The following is a 23,554-nucleotide window of genomic DNA, read 5'->3' on the forward strand; positions in this document are numbered from 1 at the left end:
AAATCTCTGCGAGGAGAGCCCAAGGTTTCTACTGATTATGACAAATCAGGGAAACCATTGAGACTATGTTCCTTTGAGTCTGGCTTACTTCACTTAATATGATTTTTTCTAAGTCTTTCCATTTCCTAACAAATGGGGCGATGTCGTTCTTTCTGACAGCAGCATAGAATTCCATTGTGTATAGAAACCACATCTTGTTGATCCACTCATCAACTAAGAGGCATCTGGAATGCTTCCATATCTTTGCTTCCATATCTGTGCTAGTAGATTTAGTATGTCCTTGTTTCTGGACAATTGGGTAAATGCCAAGTAGTGGAATTGCTGGGTCATAGGGGAGTTCTATGTTTAGTCTTTTTTTTACATATGTATATATATATACATTTATTAATAGGGTTTAATTTATTTTCCTTTGGATTTGGGCCTACTGATGGTTCCATTGTTACCCTCTGAAGTCTCCAAGAGTATATCAGATGAAGTTGGTGACCACAAGGTACTCTTCATTTCATCTGCCCATGTTGCAAAAATATTCTGGCTTCTTAGAAAAAAATACTAAGAGATTAAAATTAATAGAGTGCCCTACATTTTATTCGAAGTGGATAGAAAACACATGTGAAATATCACCAAAATGTTGCCTACCTTTTGGACACAAAGTCATTTTTTCCATATATTTTTATTGTAATTAATAGAAGGGTTACATTACATTTAGTCTTTTGAAGAACTGCCCTACTGCATTCCATAGTGGTTGTACAAGTTTTTATTCCCACCAATATTTGGATATACTTTCTAACACATGAAAGTATCTGTGAGACTTGGATATTCTTATAACTTATACTCTGTCTACCTTCCAGTTTTCTCTCAAGTTTGTAACACATGCTGAAAACAAAAAATACATTAAACTTTTCAATCAGATTTTCTCTGGTCCTTGTAACTGAGTCAAAAGTCGTCCTGTGAAATTAGCTGTCTGATTTTCCCAATTATAGATCACAGACCTGGAGTTAAAAGAACTCTAATTCACCATCCGATGTATTATCCAAATGAGCCATTCAAAGAGCAAAAGTTGTGCTATCTTATTTCTGTAAGAGATATATAAAAAAAACACTTATTTATTAATATTATTGGAAGATTTTTTAATGAAAATAACTTTAAAATCTATTAATAATAAAGCTATATTTATATGCAACATTACATATCCTGGATAACTATACTTTGTAAGATGTAAAAAAATATTTTCTTATACTATATTAATTATATCTGTAAAGCAGTTTGACCAGGTCAGCTATCATTTCCTCTCATGAATTATGTGAAAGATATAAACAAAATAAAACAAAAAGTTAGGAAGACTGGTATATTTTAGTTCTTAGACTCTGCTTCCAATAAGCAATATTTTTAATTTAATTTTTCTCTGCAAGTACTGAGTTTTTAGCTAAATCCTATATTTTTTCCTTTGCTTTTATTTGTCAATTCAAAGTAGCATTTAGAGAATTCATTCTCATGGGAGATTTGATTTAGGGTGGCTTTATTATTTGGAATAAGAAGCAGAATGGCACTGAGTCTTTGTGTGAGCAGCCGTGGAAATTCTCCATTAGCATCTATAGTCTTCAGTGCATGACTCTTCCCTTTTGGAAGCCATCCTATTTCTGAAAAGGTGGATTTTCTTTTCCTATCATATATTACTGGCCCTATTCTTTTATATTTAGCACATTTTTCTTATCCAATATATCTTTAAAAACTTAGGTTTTTCTGATACCTGGAAGATTCTGTCTGTCCCTTCCTTCCTACATAATCTCGCTTGTAACCAGGCACCAGTGACTCATATCTGTAATTGTAGCTACTCAAGAGGCTGAGGATGGCAATTAAAAGCCAGCTTGATCATGAAAGTCCACTGGACTCTTATCTCCAATTAACCACCAGAAAACTGAAACTGGAAGTGGTGTTGGGGCTCAAAGTGATTGAGTGCTAGCCTTGAGCTGGAGAGCTCAGGGACAGTGCCCAGGCCCGGAGTTCAAGCCCCATGACTCACACAAAAAGTCACACTTTTAACATTGTCTCTTTCTACCACCAGAAGATTTATTTTTTGTCTTTTCCAAATCAGTAGCAAAATGAATATTTGTCAGAAAAAAATAAGGGAAGTTCCTAAGATGTAATGGGTTTAAATATGGGCTATAAGAAATATATAGAAATATACAATAACAACTTATAAAATAGAAGATGGACAGGCAATTTCAGAGTGAGAGTTAGCGATAGTCATGATAGGATATAGATTCTGTACAGAAACAGTCCTGCTATGATGATAGTCTAAAATCTTATGAAGTAATATGGTCAATATTACTCCAGAAATGGGGAAATAGAAAGTTATCAAAGTGAATTTGTCTGAATTACTGTTCTGATGAGTTGCACCACTGTCGGGGTTTTTAGTCCTTGGTCCCTCCTGACAAGGTGGGCAGGGAGGGGAGGTACTCTCATTGAGGAAGTCCATTCAGCTAACATAGGATGCATGTGATCTCCTAGAGAACTGAAGGGGGGTTCCATCCCAGAGGTGGCCTTACTTTCTCAAACCTTCCAACCAGGCAGCAGGCACCATCTCAGCTAGGTGCCGTCCCAAGACCAGGGTATGAGCACTAGGCCACGAGTTAGGCCTCCTTTTACAGCATAGGTTTCCATTTCCCTGACATGACAGTCCCACACACCACCTGTTTATGAGTTTCCTTTCTGGACCAGATCATGTGTATTAAGGCTTTCTCATTAAAAATTCCATGAGTGAATTATATTGAAGACTGTTTTGGGCTCAAATGCTGATTAATGATTCTTTTCCAATTTAAGATGGGCTATTTACTGCATCCAACAAATGATTGTTGTGCAATGCACTGTTCTCTTTTATGGTAATCTGTAGGTTAAAAGAGAGCCTTTGTAATGCTTCAGATTTCTGAGCTGAGGGATCATTATTTTGAGAGCCAGCCATTGAAATGACAAAGAGGTTTAAGGTTAAATAGAAATATAAAATAATAGTTTATGTGAATTCATGGATTTATTTTTATCAGCATCTAGGAACCCCAAGGATTTCAAGGATCATATTTTTAGTGAATTATTTTTGACATTTTGATTTCACTGAGCCCATTCAGGAAATAAAATCTTACCAAAGTTAAAGGTACTTCTAATTCCTGTTTGATGAGAAAATGGCAAGATAACTTCTTAGTTGTGTGGGATATTCATTTAAATTATTTTTATACCATTTCCATATTTTAAGGAAGACTATTGAAATTAATAACTTTGTTGGTCATTATATTGGGAACTTTTAAAAAATTGTATTGAAAAGAACATAGATACCCAGATACACAGTTATTCAAATGTCTTTATACAGACTAAACTTAAACTTTTTTGCAAATAAATGTTTGTTTCTTTTGAGTTTTATTATCAGCTAGAAAATAAATTTAAAACATTAATAGTTCAAAAATAGGGGAAATTTTCATTTTCATTTTGTCTCTTCATTAGAAAACCAGCAAAAAGCCGGAAAAATTGAGCATCCACTGTTAGCCAAACAAGGCGAAGCCTTCACTTCAAGTCCCAATACCAGCACACACCCACAAATAATTATATGAGTTATGGTTTGCATTAGCAAATGCTATAATAATATGCAAAACTGTACTTTAGAAATGACTGAGCGTTTAACAAATAAAATTTTCTATTTATCACTCATAGAAGTTTAGCATAGAAAAGGTGGAAAGAGTAAAATCTGGAATTGTTATTAAGCAATAACAATTATATGATTAGATTATATGAAATACAATTAGATTATATGAAATAGGTATATTCTACAAGTGTGTGATTATTTTCTAAAGCAGAGTTTTCCTTTTGTCTCTACTCAGTTGACCTCCTGATGCTGACACTTCTTGGAAATGTTTGTTCTCACACATTGTCTGGGTGGATGGGTGTGCATTGAGCTTTGTGCTGGTATCCAATGATAGCTGAGCCACAAGGAGCTCTGTCAGATGTTAATCTGTGAGCACAAACAGTTACCATTTGCTTTAGCATGGCTAAAGGTGTCTGTTCTTTAGGCGATAATGTCAAGAAAGCAGGAGACTGTCAGGGGTGATGTTTTCATGACAAATAAATACCCAGGTACAACTAAGATGTTTGTTTTTAAAGCAAGGAAGAGCACTGAGATCTATTGACATGTTCCTAAAAATATATTATTTCCATTCTCTCAGATGACAAATGTTTGAATCACTGCCATATCTCAGAGACAGAAGCACATTAACATGATAAAGTACTGTACACAACTCATTGAAGAGCTCTGGACTGTGAAAGAATGTGTCCTTTCTGTCATTAGGGTTCCATTTCTCCAGAAAAGCACTAAATACAGAGAAAATAATCAAATGATTGATAAGATTAAATATGCTTAGTTTGATATATGTGACCTATTATGTCTATTTTCTACCTCCAATTCTGTGGTCTTTTATTTTAAATGAGGAAAGATCTATTCTCCTGATAAAAGACTAACTCTTCAGGCATTGGCTAAACCCTCTCATTTCTTCCTTGAATCTTTAAATAACTCACCAGACTTAAAGTTCAATGATATATGTTTTTAATCACCAAATACAACTACCCATGTAAACAAAGAAATCCTACAAATTAGGAAATCATAGACAAATAAGCAAAAGACACAAATAGATTTATATTTTAGAAAAAACATAAATGCTCACTAAACATATGAAAAATTTATCCTACCTCTGTACTGTTTAGAATGATGTAAATCAGTACTACAACAAGAACCTTATGTTATGCTCTAGTGTTGAATGAAAATTAAAACCAGTACCAAGCAAGGACCATGGAAGGATTTTTGTGGACTCTGGGTAGGAGAGGAAATTGACATAAGAATTTTGGAAAGTAATTTGGCAATAGCAAGTACACCTGAAACCAGAGATATCCTGTTTTATTTCTACACTCCTACTTTGTGTAATTTTCAGAGAAATATTGGTGTGTATATCCATGAGACGTAAACATAGCCTTGAAAACAAGAGTTTGTAAAGGCCCTACATGCAAGCAACCCAAACACCATTTGATGGTTGGTAGAATGACTAAGTATGACTGTTTCTGTAGTATAAAGAAAAGCATGGAATTTTCACAAGTGGTGATTCTCAGGAAGCACAGACTTCCAGCTTGATGTTTTCCATCAGCAGTAATTCTCCTTTGACTCTTTGCAAGGAATCATGAATTTTGTCCTTCCAACTCCATGAAATAGTGTATAGCATGTTCAGACAAGGAACTTCTTTTGAAAATATTTTCAAAACCATAAGATATTAGAAAATCTAAGTAAAATTCATGGTGAAATATCATTACATACCCATCAGAATGACTCAATAATATTAACAGCAAATAGTGGTAGAGTATAGAGAAAAATCATCCATATCTACTTCATTATTGTGAACATTTAATGTTTCTCAGAAAGAATAAAATTCCAAACATGTAACTTCTTATATGGGCTAGAAATTACATTTCTGTTTTATCACAGAGATGAAGAAACACATTCACAAAGAATTTGGACATCTATGTAGAAAGCATCATTATCAGCAAGTATCAATTTGCAAACAACTCATATATACATCCATGCATGTATGCTTAAACCCTCTGTGATGTCTATACTATTGAAATAATATTTAGCAGTAAAATAGAGTATTGATAGTTATAACAACTTGAGTAAATCTCCAAAGGTTACTTTGAACCAAAGTTAATTTCCAAAAGCTGACATGTATATGATTCCATTTATCTAAGAACCTGGAAAATTATAACAACTGGATAGCAAATCAGTGATGGCCAGTAGTCAAGGTGGGGATGAGGGTGGGAAAGCAGAGGCTATGACTGAAGGGACCTGGGGGAAGACACACGAACTGAGTGTTGAAAATGATCTGCCGTTGATTTCTTCATGTGGATATCCTACTTATAAAATTGTACTAGAGTTTTGCTAGATGTTCTCACTGAAGAAACTGAAAAAAGAATATTCTGGACTTTATAGTGTTTTAAGAATAAACTGTATGTGAATCTCCATTATCTCTCATGTGAAATCAGTCTGTGTCACTTTAAAGAAAAGTTTTCCAAAGTATATTATTTTTATACCATATTCTTTTCATCTTATGTAAAAAAAAAGTAGATGAAAGTTGTTTTGATGTATGCTGTAGCAATTGTGCAAGGTAATAGGAGAAGAAATTGTAGGATTGTAATTAGACAATATTTACACTTAGTCATTTTACCTTTTTGATGCCAGCTAAGATACAAAGGTCACAATATCAAATAGTTTCATCTGGACTGTACTTAGCTCTTAAAAATATTAGTAGCAACAGTTAGCATTTACTAAGAGCTCTCTAATACCAATATAACCAACACACTACCAGACATGAAATAAATAATGAGTAAACTAGAACTTAATGGAATAATGAGTAACAGCTAAATCTTACTCATCAGATCCTATGATCTAAACACTGCTCTACCTGTACTAAACATTTGATTTCCTTTGAACTTAAACAGCATGATTTTTATATAATCTTATTATGGCTGAGATAATTTATTCTACTCAAATTAATTTGTTAATGTTAGTATGAATATGGTTGAGCTAGAGTGTACATTCAGATAGTTCCTGTAAGGATCCAGCCATCTAACCATCACATCAGACGTCAATCAGAAAGTAAAACTTAGTTGTTCACAATTCCATGCAGAGATATTTGCACAAAATTGTTTACCTGCAACTCTTTAAGCATAATGGTAGATTGGAATTTGGTAGTACTCAATTCACTATTTGATTATACAATGTGTTAAAGAGTTTTAAAGGTACTATAAGCTTTGTAGAAGAACTACTTGCTCACTTCTCAATATCTATATTTTGCACTGATCAATATTTATACCAAATGCAAAGCATGCAGCTGTCTTATTTTAAAAAGTTTATAAGAGAATTTTTTTCTCCTAAAGAAGGGAAACTGGCTTTGGGCCTCCACAAAGGTCCTGCATAATTCGAATAATCCATCAAATATAAAGGTTGCAGGAAACACTCCATTTATTAGCAAGGAACAACGGGAAAAAATCATAATCTAATGGTTTTGCTTTGAAGGCTAAAAAGGTCTCATGAAATAATGTGAAAATTCAGAATCAAGTAATAATTAATTGTACATTTGCAACGTATATTGTCTAAAAATCTGTAATTTATTGAGCTAAAAATTAGTGTTACAATAAATGTGGGAGCTCTGGATCCCTCAGGATAAAACCTGAGGCCAAGAGGGTTCACATTAGTCATTTATTACAAAACCTCCTACAAGTCAAGTCACAACAAGCTCACAACAAACTAATACAGGAAATAGGCCTCCAGAGTCAAAAGTCCTCCATAAAAGGAAAGGATTATCATTTCATCTTTGTTCCCAGACTTGCATCTTGTAGTCTTTCTCCATGGAAATCCTCTTCGTTTCCCAAGAGAAATTTTATGGCTTGCAGATCTCTGTTCTCTCACCAACAAATGTAAAACGTATTCACATATGGCACCAGTCAAATTAATATCCATTGTTATGTAAATCCAACGTTATGTTTTATAGAGAAAGTGAAACACATCGCTACATTATGTAATTTTTTTTCTTACAGAGTTCAGGTCACTCTAATGGTATCACAGGAAGAGAAGGAGCAGAGTTCATTGAAATATGCTTTTCACTGCCCAAAATAATTTTCAATGAGCACTTAAGTAGTAGTTAAACTATGAGCACAAATATTCTTAAATAAAGGTTTTCTAACCTGAAAACGGGAAGCCAGATAAAGAGAATCATAATGCCAAGTTTCTAATTTGAGTGATTAAATAAGTTTGGAGAAGAAAGAAGTCAGAAAGACATAGGTGCCTGTGGTTCAAGCCTGTAATCCTAACTACTCAGGAGGCTGAGATTTGAGGATCATGGCTCAAAGCCAGCCTGGGCATTAAAGTCTATGATACTCTTTTTTTATCCCCTAAAGTCCTGGGGCTTGAACTCAGGGCCTGAGCACTGTCATTTGGTTTTCTCAAGGCAAGAGCTCTACCATTTGAGTTTTTTCCATGTATGTGGTACCCAGGAATTGAACCGGGGTCTTCATGCATGCTAGGTAAGCACTCTACTACTTGGCCAAACTCCTGACCCCTCCATGATACTCTTATCTCCAATTAACCATCAGAAAACTGGAAGTGATGCTGTGGCTCAAAGTGGTAGAGCACTAGCCTTGAGCTGAAAAGCTTAGGAAGAGCACCTAGGCCCTGTGTTTGTCCAAGGACCAAAAAAAAAAAAATCAGAAAGGGTGATAAACCTATTTTAGAGGAGGGAAGCTATGGGATTTTAGATTCTCTTATAATTTGTAGTATTTATAAAACTCAATCCAGTTGTACATCAGTATCTAAGACAATGATGCATTTGGAAATGAACATTTGGTAGTTATTTTTAGGGAGGTATTAGTCTTTGCAAATGACATAATTTCCATAAGATCATTTGCAAATCAGCTGGGTGGAACTGGGAACACTTGTTTTTCTGTAGAAAAAAATGTTACAAAATCATAATTTATTTCACCAACAAGCCCAGAAGTCCCTGTTTAAACCAAAGCATAATTTGGAATTAATATAAGTACATAAAACACCTTTTGTTGAATTACCAAAAATATAATTAAAGCAGACCAAATAAGTTAATTTTGAAATGTACATTAGAAATAGTGAAAACTAATTGAAAATGAGTTAGTTGAGGAAAGTAAGCTTTTATTTTAGATTTCTTTTTGGATGTCAATTATTAGGAAATTTTTATTTGTATAGTAATAAAAAAGTGAATGGAAAGAATGAGATACTCCAGGAGACGTTGACTCCCAAAACAAAACAACAAGCGAGCAGAACAATTTCATATAAAAATAGGAAAACTGCAGAAAGTGTAGGAAATGAAAAAGTTGACAATATGATACTGCCCATAGAAAAAGTACACTCAATTTCTCTAAGCAATCATTTTTAAAAAGCAACAGCCAACCCCCCCCACTGTAGTATTTTTCTGTTCTTTTTTCTCTTATAGATGAATTCTAACCATAAAGAATCATAGGGCTTGGTATAAAGTTGTTTCTTAAAGAAAAAACTAGAGTTTTATGAATTGTTTCTGGCTTTAAACAAAATTGTAGATGACTGTGAGAAAATGCTAATTAGCTGTCAACTAATTGGACTAATTTCCAGAAGAGACTGATATTATAATCTGTGAATACTTTACTGGATCTTTTCTTTTTCTTTTGTCTTTTGTACTAGGTCAGATAGACAGGACAATAGTGTGCCAGTTAAATTATGTGCACCTTACCACAGAGCAATTTGTCTCCCAAATTATCTGAAAGTGATCTGTATTTGAACAACCTTTTTCTATTCTCATATTTTCTTTTACATCATGAATGTTCTTTTCTATTTTCATGGTTATCTGCATGGTTGTTTTAGAATAGTCTTCTTTCAAATAGAAAAAATTACTTTTCAAAACCAATTTAATATTACCACTTCTCTGAAATGCTGAAGCCTACAGAAGAAGCTTTTGCATTGTTTTTATACTGACATTATAGGACAGTATGGAATTTGATGGCTATCTTTCCCAATACATGCTGAGTTCTTAGAAGGCACTGAACTTTCCTTCCTCATAAAACTTAGGCATGACAAAACCTTTACCGAACTGATCCATGAATTGAATGCCTCTTCTCTTAGGAATGAAAAAAATAAACAAAATTCAAACATGAACTCATGTATCACATCATTTGTTCTTCCCAAGTACATGGAAAAATAAAAGATATCTTCATAAGTAAGAGCAATCCTGTGACTGCTTGATTGGCATCTAAGTTGTGAAATCACAATGAGAATTGTGGGTATAGTTTCCTTTTAAACTTGTCAATACAATTAACAAGGGATAGTCATTTGAGATTTATGAACAGGTTCTAAACCATTATATCATGGTTTAACCAGATAAGATATGGACTAGCTTTATTTTCCTTTGGCAAAATAGCACATATAAGTATTAGGTTCAATTGTGACATTTTTTTCTTTCCTTTCCTTTCCTTTTTTTTTCCTCTCTCTTTTTTTTTGCCAGTCCTGGACCTTGAACTCGCCTGAGCACTGTCCTTGGGCTTTCTCAAGGTTAGTGCTCTACCACTTGAGCCATGGCACCATTTCTGGCTTTTTCTATATATGTGGTACTGAGGAATCGAACCCAGGTCTTTGTGCATGCTAGGCAAGCACTTTACCACTGGACCAAACTTCCAGCCACTGTGACATTTTCTTACATGAATGTAATCACTTTGACCATTTTAAGCCTTTTATTACATTTACCCTCTTTTTTCTTCATACCTTCTCTTTTCCATTCATATCTCCAGTAGTGTCTCCTTTCCCTTTACATTTATTTTTTGCTACTTAATTTCACAAGTGAGAGAAAACATACTTCTCCTTAATTGACCTTATGAGTCTGGCTTAATTCATTCCACGTGATGATCTTCTATTCCATTCTCTTGCACAGCATATGCATATGTATACTATATATTATACATTAGTATATATAATTTTCATTAGGGAAGAATAAAACTTCACTGTGCACCTATATCATTATCCACTCATTCAAAAATGGGCTGATTCTTGAATTCATTTACCGAGAATAGTCCAATATAAGCATATGTGTGAAAGTGTATCTAAAATGATCTGACTTTGATACATTTGAGAATTAGTCATGATAAAATCTGATCAACATTATTAGCCCTTTTATTTTGACTTGTAAGAGTCTCCTGGACACATACACTCTTTACTGGGACAGATTTTTGCCCTTTTCCCCCAAATCTGAATAGCAATAGTATTATATAAGAATACATTTTCTTGGGCTGAGAGTTTGGCTTAGTGGTAGAGTGCTTGCCTAGCATGCACAAAGACCCAGGTTCAATTCCTCAGTACCTCATATATAGATGCTGAGGCTCTATCCTTGAGAAAGTCCAAGGACATTGCTCAGACCCTGAGCTCAAGCCCAGGACTGGCAAAAAAAACATTTTCTTAAAGAAATTTCTGGAAATAGAGAGTTAAACAATAAATGGAGAGAAGAAGGGACAGCAACCTCATTGAAGGCCCACAACACCATCCCCACGAATGACTAGAAAGTGATGAATTAACACCAATATCTTTAATTTTCTGAAGGCGACCTTTTCTCTTTTGAATTTTAATTTACTTTTGCTTAGTTCTCTTAATTTCTCTGTTAATTGCAGAATAGAATTTTCCTACTTGCTTTGAAAAAAATAAAATTCAATATTTCAGTTCATATGGACATGGAGTTTGAACTAATGGGAGAAAGCTTGGCCCATTATTAGCTGTCATTAGAGTTCGTGCCCTCTTTATTTCTGCAAATAATTCTTCTTATCTTGTCTTGTTAGCATGTTTCAGTGCCTCTGCCACTGAGAACCAAGATTTAAACCCTGAATTTCAGATGTTCTCTCATTCTATGCCCTGACCTCATAATCCTAGGTTTGCAGAAGTGTGGAGGAAACAATAGACTCATGAATTAGAATAACAATTGATACTCAAATTTTCTTTGGAATTATTGTAATTAAAAAAATGACCAATCTTGGAGGGAACTTAAAATTCTTGGTTAAAGGTCATAATAAAATAAATATGAGCCATTACAATATCAAAGTCCTAAGATTTAAGATTTATGAAGATTTAAATGTAGAAGTGAACAATAAATATTTTATTATTGCAAATAAGAATTGTTAGTGATTATTATTACACTGGTTAACATATTGTATACATGTTAGTAATGTTGATGTGGTTTAAACTGTCTCCTCTTTCTCTCTTCTCTCATCTTCAAAGGCACACTATTATTGCCACTGATGTTTGTTTGGGCCATACAGGGTTAAAGCTCTTGATTTGAAAGACAGTTTGAAGGCCTGGCTTAGGTACAGAGTTTTCGAAGATCAGAGCCAAAGTTAGCAAATTTGTGCCAAGAAGAAGGATAGAAGGAGCATGTGACAGGGCCCATCTGTATCCAATTGCTTTTGATATACAACAAAAATATAATTATAGCACAACAAAGGATAGTGATTGATCCCAGCCACGAACAAAACCTCCAGAAGACCCATAAATACGACAGTATAGAAAGACAGCACTCCTTCCAAGAAAAAAATTGAAAATAAAAACTCATTTAACTTTTAGAGAAGTCTCAGTGCTTCCACAGTTTTTTCTGATCCACAGTTTTGCTTCTTAACTTCATGTTGGCATAAATAATATTTAGTAAAATAGATTATAATAGATGTTGTTCACTATGCATGAATGACCTTTGCAATTTTATGATCAATAAAATACCTTTCTGGCAAAAGAGTAATCAGTGTATAAGAAACGAGTTTCAAACAAAATGGTAACCAAGATATTAACAAGATAAATATCTTTTAAATGTTGAAAATGTCACAAATAGAAAAAAACATAGCAACAACAGACTAAAACTCAAAGAACAACTATATTTGGAGAATATATCATGAAGGCTAATTAGACAAAATGAAGAAGATTTAAGAATAGAGAAGATAATTATTACCACCATATTTCTGTGCATGGAACAGTAATTGCTTTCTGGCTCCAGAGATACAAATTTGGAATAAAACTGAGCACACTATAATAGCATTTTTTATACTTAATGATGAGATATAGAGTTCTTGGGATGTACGGTTTACAGTAAAATAATGAACAAGCTTATATAATTTGCTAAGATAGATTTCCATTTTTCTTCTGTAACTTTTCCCTGAAGTTTATTTCATGAGTTTTTAGTTTTTCTTCCATGTGGGATTTATGAAGCCTCAGTAATTGGGTGGGAAATATCAGTGAAGTATGCAAAGCTTGGATTAATGAAAACATTTTTATCCTTTGTGTGCTTCAAGTGTTCCCCAAGAGAAGGCACTGAACTGTGGTTCTCTTTCTGTCCCATTTTAGAGCACGGGTTTTCTCATGTGCAGTGATCAGCACTGCTGTTCTCCTTGGTGGAGTTAATCTAGTTGAATAGTTTTTATAAATAAATGTGTATGATACAGAAATGGCTCTCTCCCCACAAAAACACTACAATGAAATACTGTAAGCAAACAGTGTGATCAGGATTTATACTATATGGCTTGAGCCATGAGTTAGTATGTTTTAAAGAAGTATATTCACTGCTGATGGAAGAATATAGGACTTTTAAGATACCCTAACATCAGGTCATTGTGAGTACAGCTGGAAGAATGTAGCTTAAATAGAAAACATAACAGTATAACCTAAGACGAATAGAATAAAATGGAGTAGAAGAATACAAGAAGAGAAGAGAAAGAGCTGAACAGGAGAAATCAAGGGACCAAGGCCATGAGAGGAAGGTTGTGGTCATGCTCAAGGCCTTTCTGTTAACAAAGTTGAAACGCCGTGCAATGGCAGCCGCATATCACTTGACCTGCCTTCCTCTGATAAAAGGATGTAGAGAAGCTTCCGGTTTCTGTAGTTAGAGGAGCACTATCCTCACCAAGAACATAATAGTCTAGCATAGAAAGAGGCTGAGACAGTTAACGGTAGGAAGGCAGTAAGGTGACTGCATGAAAAGGATCATTGAAGTTGAGCACTAATCTTTCACAATGACAGTAATTCTCAAGGTTGCAATGAACAGATTAGAGAAAGGAGCCAATTGCTTTTGTGAAATAAACTATGCAATATTACCTGTTTTGATATTTAGAAATTTTTCTAATTATACTTGGTATTAAGTAAATTTGCCTAAAAATTACATTAGTTGGATTTTTCTTGTTTTGTTTTGCTTTATTTTATTCTCTGAGACTTCAGATGGCCTGAATCCAAAAGCACACAATTCTTACCTGAGTTGGCTTGAGAGCTAGCAATGGGAATAACATTAAGAACCAGTAAATTGTGGGCCTCTGCCTGGCAAGTTTGTTATTTTAAGTAGAAAAAGTGATACCAAGATGAAGGTAGGATTGAAAGAAAGAGACCGTGTTGCCAAAACAGTACTAATGTTTGAGTGCAAATCAGTTTATGGATTGCCTTTTCAACATAATAGTTTTATTTTCAATCACATTATTAAAAATATTATCTCCATTTCTTTATGTACAAGACTGGATTTCCAAGAACATGAGCGTCTGACCTTAACAGCTGTTAAACGATAATGTAAAAATTACACTAATTCCTTTTTATGAACATTTAAGAATCGATCTTTTCCATTTTGTCCTTAGAGTTGTACCTGCTTCTTTTATATCTCAGTCTGGCCTTAACATGTCTTACAGTTTCCTTTCTTGCTTTCCTTCATCAGTGATCATGAGATCTATATTTCTGGTTTATTTGTTGTTACCTTTTTAAAATAACTAATGAGTATGTCTACAAAAGACCATCTAACTCCCTTGAAGTTCAAATCCATTTTCTATGTTATTTTCTTAATAAGTTTTATCATTTGATCATTTGAATTGTGATGTTCTTGAGTTTCCATTTTTTATCCTTGAGACAAGAGTGCAAATAAATAGCCAAACCTTGATAGATTGTGAGCATACTCCTAGGGATCTCAAGAGTCTGACATCTCAGGATTGCAGTTCAAAGTCAGTCTGTGAAGATAAATCCTTGAAACTCTTATCTCCAGTTAACCAGCAGAATGGCCCAAGTGGTAGAGTATAAGCCATGACCAAAAAGCTGAGTGAGCAGGAATGGGAGGCCCTAAGTTCAAGCCCAGTAACAGCACAAAAACAAATTGAATAAATACATGCAATAATTATTCATTTTGCATATGATTCTTTTGTTCCTAGAAAGCATCCTACCATTTATAAATAATCAATTCAATATTCATGAACATCTGGGTCTTAGTGTTATTGTCCATGCCTTTAAGGGACAAATACAGTTCTTTTGTTCCATTTAACCTTAATAAGCCAGGCTTTTATAACTTTATAATTATATTCATAGTAAATTGAAAGGCTAAACCAAATCAAAATTTTATTTTAAAGTTATTTGAACCCTAGAATTTCAGCAGTTAAAATGTCCAAATGAAAAAATGACAGTGAGTGCTATTGTCTTTTCAAAGAGAAATGTATATTGTAATTGACCTAGTCAGGCTTAAGTACTCATTTGCAGATGACCTGTTTTAGTATAGGGCTCCATTTCCACCATCACAGGCCTAGACAATTCTTGGTATGTATGTCAGATTTCCCAACTGCCCTGTGCTTCAACTTCCTTATTTATAAGATGAACCAATAATAGGTAAATTTCAGGGTTATTAATAGTATTACACAACTCTATCTAAAGCCCTAGTATATTAATGTACAACTGCAGCTATTATTATGATAGCATAATTTGTTGTTTAATTCGATTTGATTGTCAGAGTGATGTTTGTCCTTCATTTCATCATCTTGTTTTTCCCCTTATCTTCCCTAATTCAAATGAACCAATATATGTATATACAATATACCAGGTACCAAAGTCAGATACAGCAACAACAAGGAGGTAAACCGTAAGAGGAAAAAAATGAAAAAGAAAAAAGAGGAAAGAAATGACTTCACTACATTAAAAAGAACAACCACAAAGATAAACCTCTTGTTTCCATATCCTGGAGTTCATTTCGCTTAGCCTCATCCTATATGGCCATATGCACATAACTTTTGGGCTACTGTGGTCCTCTGCTAGGAGAATCCTAGAGATATACAAATATTACAAATGAGAAAAAACAGGAAGCCTATGTTTCTTTGGGTCTGGCTTACTTCACGTAATATGATTTTTTTCCCCAGATATCTCCATTTCCTTACAAGTGTGCATACACACATGGAATCAGGAAGTTTTCTATTGATTGATTGATTAATTGATTGATTGATTGCTAGTCTTGGGGCTTGAATTCAGGACCTGGGCTAGTGCTGTACACTTGAGCCACAGAATTACTTCAGGGTGTTTTCTGTGTTTGGGGGCAGAGGAATCAAACCCAGGGCTTTATGCAGGTTAGGCAAGCACTCGCAATAGGCCACACTCCTGGCCTGATTTCCATTATTTTTACAGCAAGGATCATCCTGTACATTGTACACTGGTACATTATACTTGGTAGAGAAACTTGGAGAATTATGGAATCTGTGTGCACTGCATATACCTATGCATAGAGATTTGAGAAAAGCAAATGCTCATCCACATAGATGAACTTGCTGACTGAACTACAAACAAGGAACTAATAAGCCCTTGGCTTTTCTCTTTTCACCTGTCCAGGAGCTCTGCACAACTGTTCTGGGTCAAGGTCCAACCCCTGGTTCATAGAATAAAAGCAGTGTGACCCACATATACCTTCCTCTAGCTATAAAACCTTGGTGGGGAAGGAAGCTCTAGGAGAGGAGGAACTGACTCTCAGGAGGATGTGCCATTCTCTAGAGACCTTACCTGCACTTAGTAAATGGAGTCTGATGGGTTATTCCATCAAGGGTGTTTCTTCTCTATAAATAAAAAGCATGTGAATGTTTGCTTGACTTTCTCTTTGGTTCTCTTCAATCTCAGAATCTAGTCAACTATCTCAAAACACATTTCTTCTCCTGGAATCACTCTGATGCTGAATTCTTTGACTATGAAATTCCAGTGCCTAAGACTTATGTCATCTCATATTTTTAACACTACTTTCTCTGTTCTGGTCACTTTCCTCCTTATTACCATCCTCTCAGCTCAATTCCCATCAGAAGCGCCATCTCAAGAACACAGGAGGGTGTCCCATGTCCATGTGATTTCTCAACACTTTTTCATGTGCTCCCACCTTAAACTACAAACTATGATATTTTAACCATGTGGCATGGTGGGGGGCAGGGTACAGTCACACATTCCCATTATGCAAAAATTCCAAGTTCTGGAATTTTTTTAACTTACAATTCACTTCCCATCAAATATAACACAATTGACAAAAGACTATTTGGTGTATCTTTTTTTTTTATCACACAAGTAGCTATGTGCATTACTTTGGATTTATTCATATGTTTTATTATAAATCACTACTGGCTTGATACTGTTCATAAGATATGATACATTCGACTGTTATATCATCCTAAAATTTAGCCAAAGCTTCAAATACAGGTGACAGTGAAGATGTGAAAGAAGGGACTATGAATGAGTATTGCCACTGCAGTATTTTATTTTATAACTTGGGAACATAAAGCCACATTCAGTGGTTTAGCATGTTGAATGACACAGTTAGCATATGGTATACCCAGGATGCAAAAGATTTGGTACACCGAACCTGGTTCCCAACTTCAGAGCATGCAGCCCAAATTTTCTAAACTCAGCCCTACACATTATCCTACAATGTAATGGTAAAGGTTTCCTATTATGTTCAACAATCATATTACTAGGTCTTTCTTTTTATACAAATTATTATGAAATGACTTTAGGTCATTTCTCATTAGCTATGAGTAGCATATAAGAACATTCCCATATTGTGGCCTTTGCCTATATATCTAATTTTATTTCAATACTCTTCAACTCACTTTTGATATTTGCAATTTTTCAGGCCTTCCAGGAATCCAACATATTCACTTTCATACTTCAGAGCTTTAAACTAGAAGACTTTCTCTGCATTTTCTTTTCCTTTGCTTGGTGCTCTTGATGATAAATGATGCGGGTTTCCAAGCATATTTCTACTTCACACAGTTTCTAATTTTATTCCCCTATAAGCCCAGCAAACTGCAATCTTCTTTGTCTATAGTATAATGGTTTATTTAAAATTAACTGTAGCAAATGTATGGTTTTTGTTCATAATTTTTATGAGCCCCAATGTTGTATGTTTTTATTTCCCTCCTTGACACCTAGCTCCCTTAATTAAACATAAACTATACCTAACATTAATAGACTTGAGTATAAAAGTAACGTGTGTGAATCATATCCAATAAAATTTCATTTATTTGTCCTTTCTTTTATGAAAGTATATTGGAATATTTTAAGCAAATGAAATATGCCTCTTTTGAGTTAATTGAGAATATTAAATTTAAATTTTGTGACCATTATTATAACATTGTAGCAACAAGTAGAAGAGTAACTTATACCAATTTGACTATTGATGATTAATATGTGGGTTAAGTTATAGGAAATGAATATATTTATCATGTTAGTGTCCCAATATTTAACTAACAAACAATTTTTCTATTTTACATTTTATTTGAATGAATGTCTAGATTTATCTATTTTTTGAGGTTGATGTAGTTACTCTGTAATCACACACTCCATGTTTTTATACCTCATTTCAATTTATCTTTCTATTTCATATGTTGAAAGAATATTTTATTTGGCTATTGTTAGGATATATAAATCACAAGTTCTCCTTTGGTGATAACTGACTTACTTGAGGAAGAAAATTCTTTGAAATACATAAACTATTACCTTTATGAGTAGTGGTATGTTTGGACATTTTATTCTATGTCTGCTGTCAGATAGTATGGCCTCTCAAGTTTCAAATAGAGAATTTTCTTACTACTTACTGGAAGATTTTTACTTATTCTTTGTAAGCAATGCATTCAGTCTTTCTTTTGGGAAGAGACAAACTCTTAGAAAAAAATCTTTAGCTTGAAGTTTGTTGTTTATTTACACACTGGTTGTTTTACATACATACATTAATCTTTCCTTTTTCATAATTCTTCATCCCTCATGGAAGACAAATGAACTGACTTATGTCTAATGGTTTCATCACAAGAGGCTGTTCCTCTGTTTGCACTGATGACCATCAACCTTCAGAAATGACAGTGTGCCAAGGGACAGATGAAATCATTCATATCTGACATCTTGCTTTTGACCTTGCTGTCTTTTCTTATTATTCTTCCTCTTAGGTGCTTCCTAAGGACTTTGCATTTTTATTTTTTCCCATTGTTCTCTGCTCAACCATATAACTTTTTTTTCCTTCTTCAGAAATCAAATGTAGTGTGAAAGACAGTAGAAATCAGATGAATCACTACACAGGAAATCAGCTAGAATATCTCAGGTTAGGATTTTTATTGGCTTAGCAAGCTCTTCTGTACAGAGAGTATGATAAAGAAATTCAAGAGGCATTCTGACTATAATTTTGTCAGAATGGCAACTCCATGGCCTCATCTGCATTATATGGGAGATTCAAGGGAGAATAAAACCAGTATAATTCCTTACAAAGTCAAAGTTCAGTGAAGTAAACACCAGGAAACAGGTCATTGAAAGGACTTGCATGGGACCAAGGGGAAACTGGTAGACAAATGAAGATAAAAGTAGGGGAAAATGCAATCATGAATTCAATATATATCCTACACAATTAAGAAATGTGAGGGGAAGTTGAAAGAGGTGACGTTGTACATTGGCACAAGTACCTTGTATTCAGAAACTGCTTTATTAAATGGCAACTACTTTATACACCTATTTTAAGATACTTTAAAAAATTTAAAAGAAAAGAAGAACATTTTATAGGTGCTGGAGTTGCAGTTCAGCACTTAGCATGTGCATAACCCAGGGTTTGAACCCAGCACCACAGAAAAACAACACGTTATAAAAATTAGCAAAGAGAGTATTACTTACTGTAGAGAGAGTTCCATTTCAGAAAGGAATTATCTAAGTATTTCAAAATGATAAGACTGTGGCAAGTTATCTCAGTTTTCCTTCATTTGAGAAAGTCCCACGGATGTCCCATATCTTGGGGCCCTTATTAAAGGCCCATGTCATGGCTGGTTTTTCAGTGGCATCTGACTGTGTTTGACTAGTTCATGTCCAAGTCCCTTCCTTCTTGCTAATCTTGTTGTGTGCAAATTTGTTGGGTAGAAAGAGAAATCTGGGCTTGTCTGAATTTCCAAGTGACTAGTTTTTCATATCTGTTTTCAAACATAAGTTGAATAAAGAGCTTAGCAAGTTGCTCTCTGTAGGTCCCATGAGACCTGAAGTCCCTAGGTAGTCCACTTTCTTACTATATTTTTCAATTGATACTTTGATTTTTATATAATTCTATTTATTGTCCAGGAGTTTTGGTTATGATTTCCAGTAAGGATATAAAAAACGTTACTACAAAACTCTTCTGGAAACAATACAATATTTTAATAGGTATGATGTTGACAGATGAATAAATCAGAGTCTGGTTTAGAAACTCTAGAATCAGGTTCAAAATATGTAAGTAAGAGTTTCATAATGTGTGATGGTTGTTCTTAATGTACTATGTTATTTCCTATCTCTTTTGTTGTCCCTTGGTTAATCTCATATTGTTACAGTGTTTGACCTTGTTATCTGGTATATTGTATATATGTTTGTTTATTTGAAATAGGAAAGGGAAGGGGGGAAAACGAGATGAAGAGAGGAGGTGGGGGGAGGGAAATGGAGAAGGGGTATCAACGTGTGAGAAGTAATGCACCTTCCATCTGATGAATATAACTGTAATACCTCTATTAATTACAATAAAAATATATTTTGACATCATGAAAACTGGAAAAAAAGACAAGTATGTTGTCAACAGAGAAGGACATGTATTACTAAATGGTCTGGGAATTGATTAATTATTTTGGAAATTGTATGTATTTTACCTCAAATGTGAAACTGATTATAAATGATATGTTAATATTTCTGTATAGTTTGAAATGGCTTTATCTTCATAGTATTTTTTCTCTGATTTTCTTTATATGAACCAAAAGAACTTATATGTTGTATGAAGACAGAGGCACTTAAAAAGGCAAATATACAATACATAAAGCAAGGGCACAATATCTATAATACACAGGATATCAAAGTTGAATAAAAGGCTTAATTATAAGAAGAAACTGTTTATTCATCTTCTGTAATGCAATCATTTTTGCATTAATGTGTTTTAATTCAAAGCATGGCTAATTATTTTTCATATGCTCATTGCCTTGAGGCTTTGAGCTTAAAATTGACATTAACATAGAGCTACATCTTTGCTTAATGATGACTTCATGGATTACTCCTCAATTAGAAATCTTTGAAATCAGGATATACATAAATAAGTAAATCAACAGTATATTGGTCCAAAAATCTGAGAACTGCTTATGTAACTATATAGACAGGTTAAATGAAAGAATTTACAGTAAAATATTTTGAGGAATTCTATATTAGATTATTAGTTCCACATGGTAGATTCTATGTGTTTTAGTATTTTTAACTCTGGTACATAATATTGTATCTGGTAATACGTGTGTACAATTTTATAAATAAATGGATTTTGTCTATATATGTAAATAAATCATCCTCAACACATTTGACCAAAAACTTTGGAAATTACAGAGATAAGGCATGTTATATTCTTAGTCCCAATATACACAGTTCCATACCATGGATGGCTTTGATTCTCTTCTTGCACCACATAAATTCACAGTGAAGAGTCAAGTCTCTCAATTTTATTATAAATCTTCTGGTAACATTTGAGAAATGTTCATATTTCAATGACTAAAGGGATCAGATAGCCTTTGATGTTATTGTGGATACTTTGAGGGCCTCACATAATTAATGGGTAGTTCTATAAACTATGGGTTTATAAAAATTAATGAAGATTATAAATGTAGACAGAATTCTATCACTATCCCTACCTCTACTATATTTCGATGTGTCGGACAAATCTTCCTCTACTTTAACTAATTATTCCTTTGATTCTAAATCTGAAAAGCAAATATTGACCTTGAAAAAGAGCCTCTCTTTAGTTGTAGGAAAGATACAAAACTCATTAATTAGGTGTGAATTACCCATCTCTTTCAATGCAGAACTTACATGAAGAGTCTTTAAGTGTAACGGTTTGTGAGTTTTGAAAGGATATTGAAAGCTCTATCTGTAAAATGCTAGCTGTCGTTGATCAAAATGAATTCCAAAAAAATGGAAACAAGAGGTTTTTTATTTTACATTTTTTGATGTTCTTTGTTTTTCTCCTTTTGTCCCTGTATTTGATTTCTGTTCATTTTTCTTTTATGTAAGTTTATCTGTTTGGGTGCGAGTAAAGGGAAGCACAGAAATGATGACACAAAGAGTGAACTAACTCAGCAGTGACACTTATCATTAGACACGTAATTGAAAATGAACTATACAGCTTGTGGGGGAAGGGAGTCAGGAGGGAAAAAACTGGGAAAATAAAGGACAAAGTGACACTGTTCAAAAAGAACTTGTATAACGATAACGCTTCTGCACATCACTTTACAATTAAAAAATGCTAGCATTTTGCAAAGTGAACTTTAAATCAACTACTGTAGAATTATGCTTCCAAGATGTAGCTGGACAAAGAACTACTTGATCATATATCTATTTCTTTCTCAACAGTATGAGGTGTATTTTTTGTCATTAATGCCCCAAAGTATGAAACCATGAATCTGTAACTCCTTTAGATTCCTAACTTTAGATAGCTCTTTACCCTATACTCTCTGTCTCTGTCTCTGTGTCTCTGTCTCTGTCCGTCTGTCTCTCTCTCCATATATATATATATATATACATATATATATATATACTACATGATATGGCTGTGATTTATATCTATTGGGTCATCTTGCTTGATTTTCGGGTACTATTCTACTAAAAGCTCTTCTCAGTTTCAACTAGTTTAATAACAGTTTTCACAAAAAAATCTTAATATAAATTTATCTAGAATCACAGTGATTCAACAGCAATGAATCCTAATTATTTGAAGGCTACCATTTAATATAGTGTTATATTTTTTTCTCTTTTCGCAGTGTGTATAATTTCTTAAATTATCCAGTTTTTAGATGGTTTAATGTCTAAATCATCTAAGAGCTACATTAGTAAATACATAGGCTATAAAAACATCTAGGATTAGACATATATCACACACAAACACACACAAAAGTGATATGTAATCTACACCTTATTCCATACTCACCTGGATTATCTGCTTAGCTTAATGTAGCTGTTAATTTTGTATTTGGTCATTAGGATCATAATATCTGCCTGCATATCATGTTCTGTACTAAGGCACTTTGTGTCTTACAGTATGGTACTGCTAAATTTATGAGCCTTAGATATTCAGAGAGGTATTTGTGAATTTTTCCTTTTTATTTGAATCATTTTATATGGAAGTCATTATAGCTGGTACTTAAATCATTGTAATAACCATTGTAGGTAATAATTATCAGAGAATCAACAGATAATCATTATGATCTCTGAAGGTCAAAATAATGTAATTATGAAATCTAATGGATTTTAGAAATTGTCTCTTTTCCTTTATGCTCACTTCTGTTACACGGTATCTTTGTCTACTGGATAGATGATTTTTCTTTTTTCCCTGTTTTTCTTCTTTTGCCTATTTTTCTATTTCCCTATTTCAGAGTTTTCAGCTCATGGAAGGAGGGCCCAGCTTCAGTAATTGAGGAATATACTTGTAAGGTTGGGAGAGATGTCCAGATCTGAGACATAAAGGGCTTTGTTAAATTGTTCAGATTCCACCCTAAATCTAGAATGCAGTTTGATGCCAGGGTGGGTGGATTTTACTGAATAAGATACTATAATAATAGTACCTCTGAATAAAAACCAAATTCAATGATAATTTTGCTAGTATTACATATAAGGAAACTTGGCAGATGCAGATGCCTGTATTTTTACTAGATGGACTAGCATGAATATTAT

At 33.8% G+C, this 23,554-nt stretch overlaps 1 protein-coding gene across 5 annotated transcripts in view; it reads left to right on the plus strand.

Moving 5' to 3' along the window:
- Malrd1 (MAM and LDL receptor class A domain containing 1) overlaps window positions 1-23,554 on the plus strand; it is a 361,316-nt gene that overhangs the window by 207,778 nt on the left and 129,984 nt on the right. The window lies entirely within an intron of this gene.

Source organism: Megascapheus bottae, chromosome 26, assembly GCF_031878675.1.
Source record: "Megascapheus bottae isolate mThoBot1 chromosome 26, mThoBot2.hap1, whole genome shotgun sequence".
Classification (NCBI taxonomy): domain Eukaryota; kingdom Metazoa; phylum Chordata; class Mammalia; order Rodentia; family Geomyidae; genus Megascapheus; species Megascapheus bottae.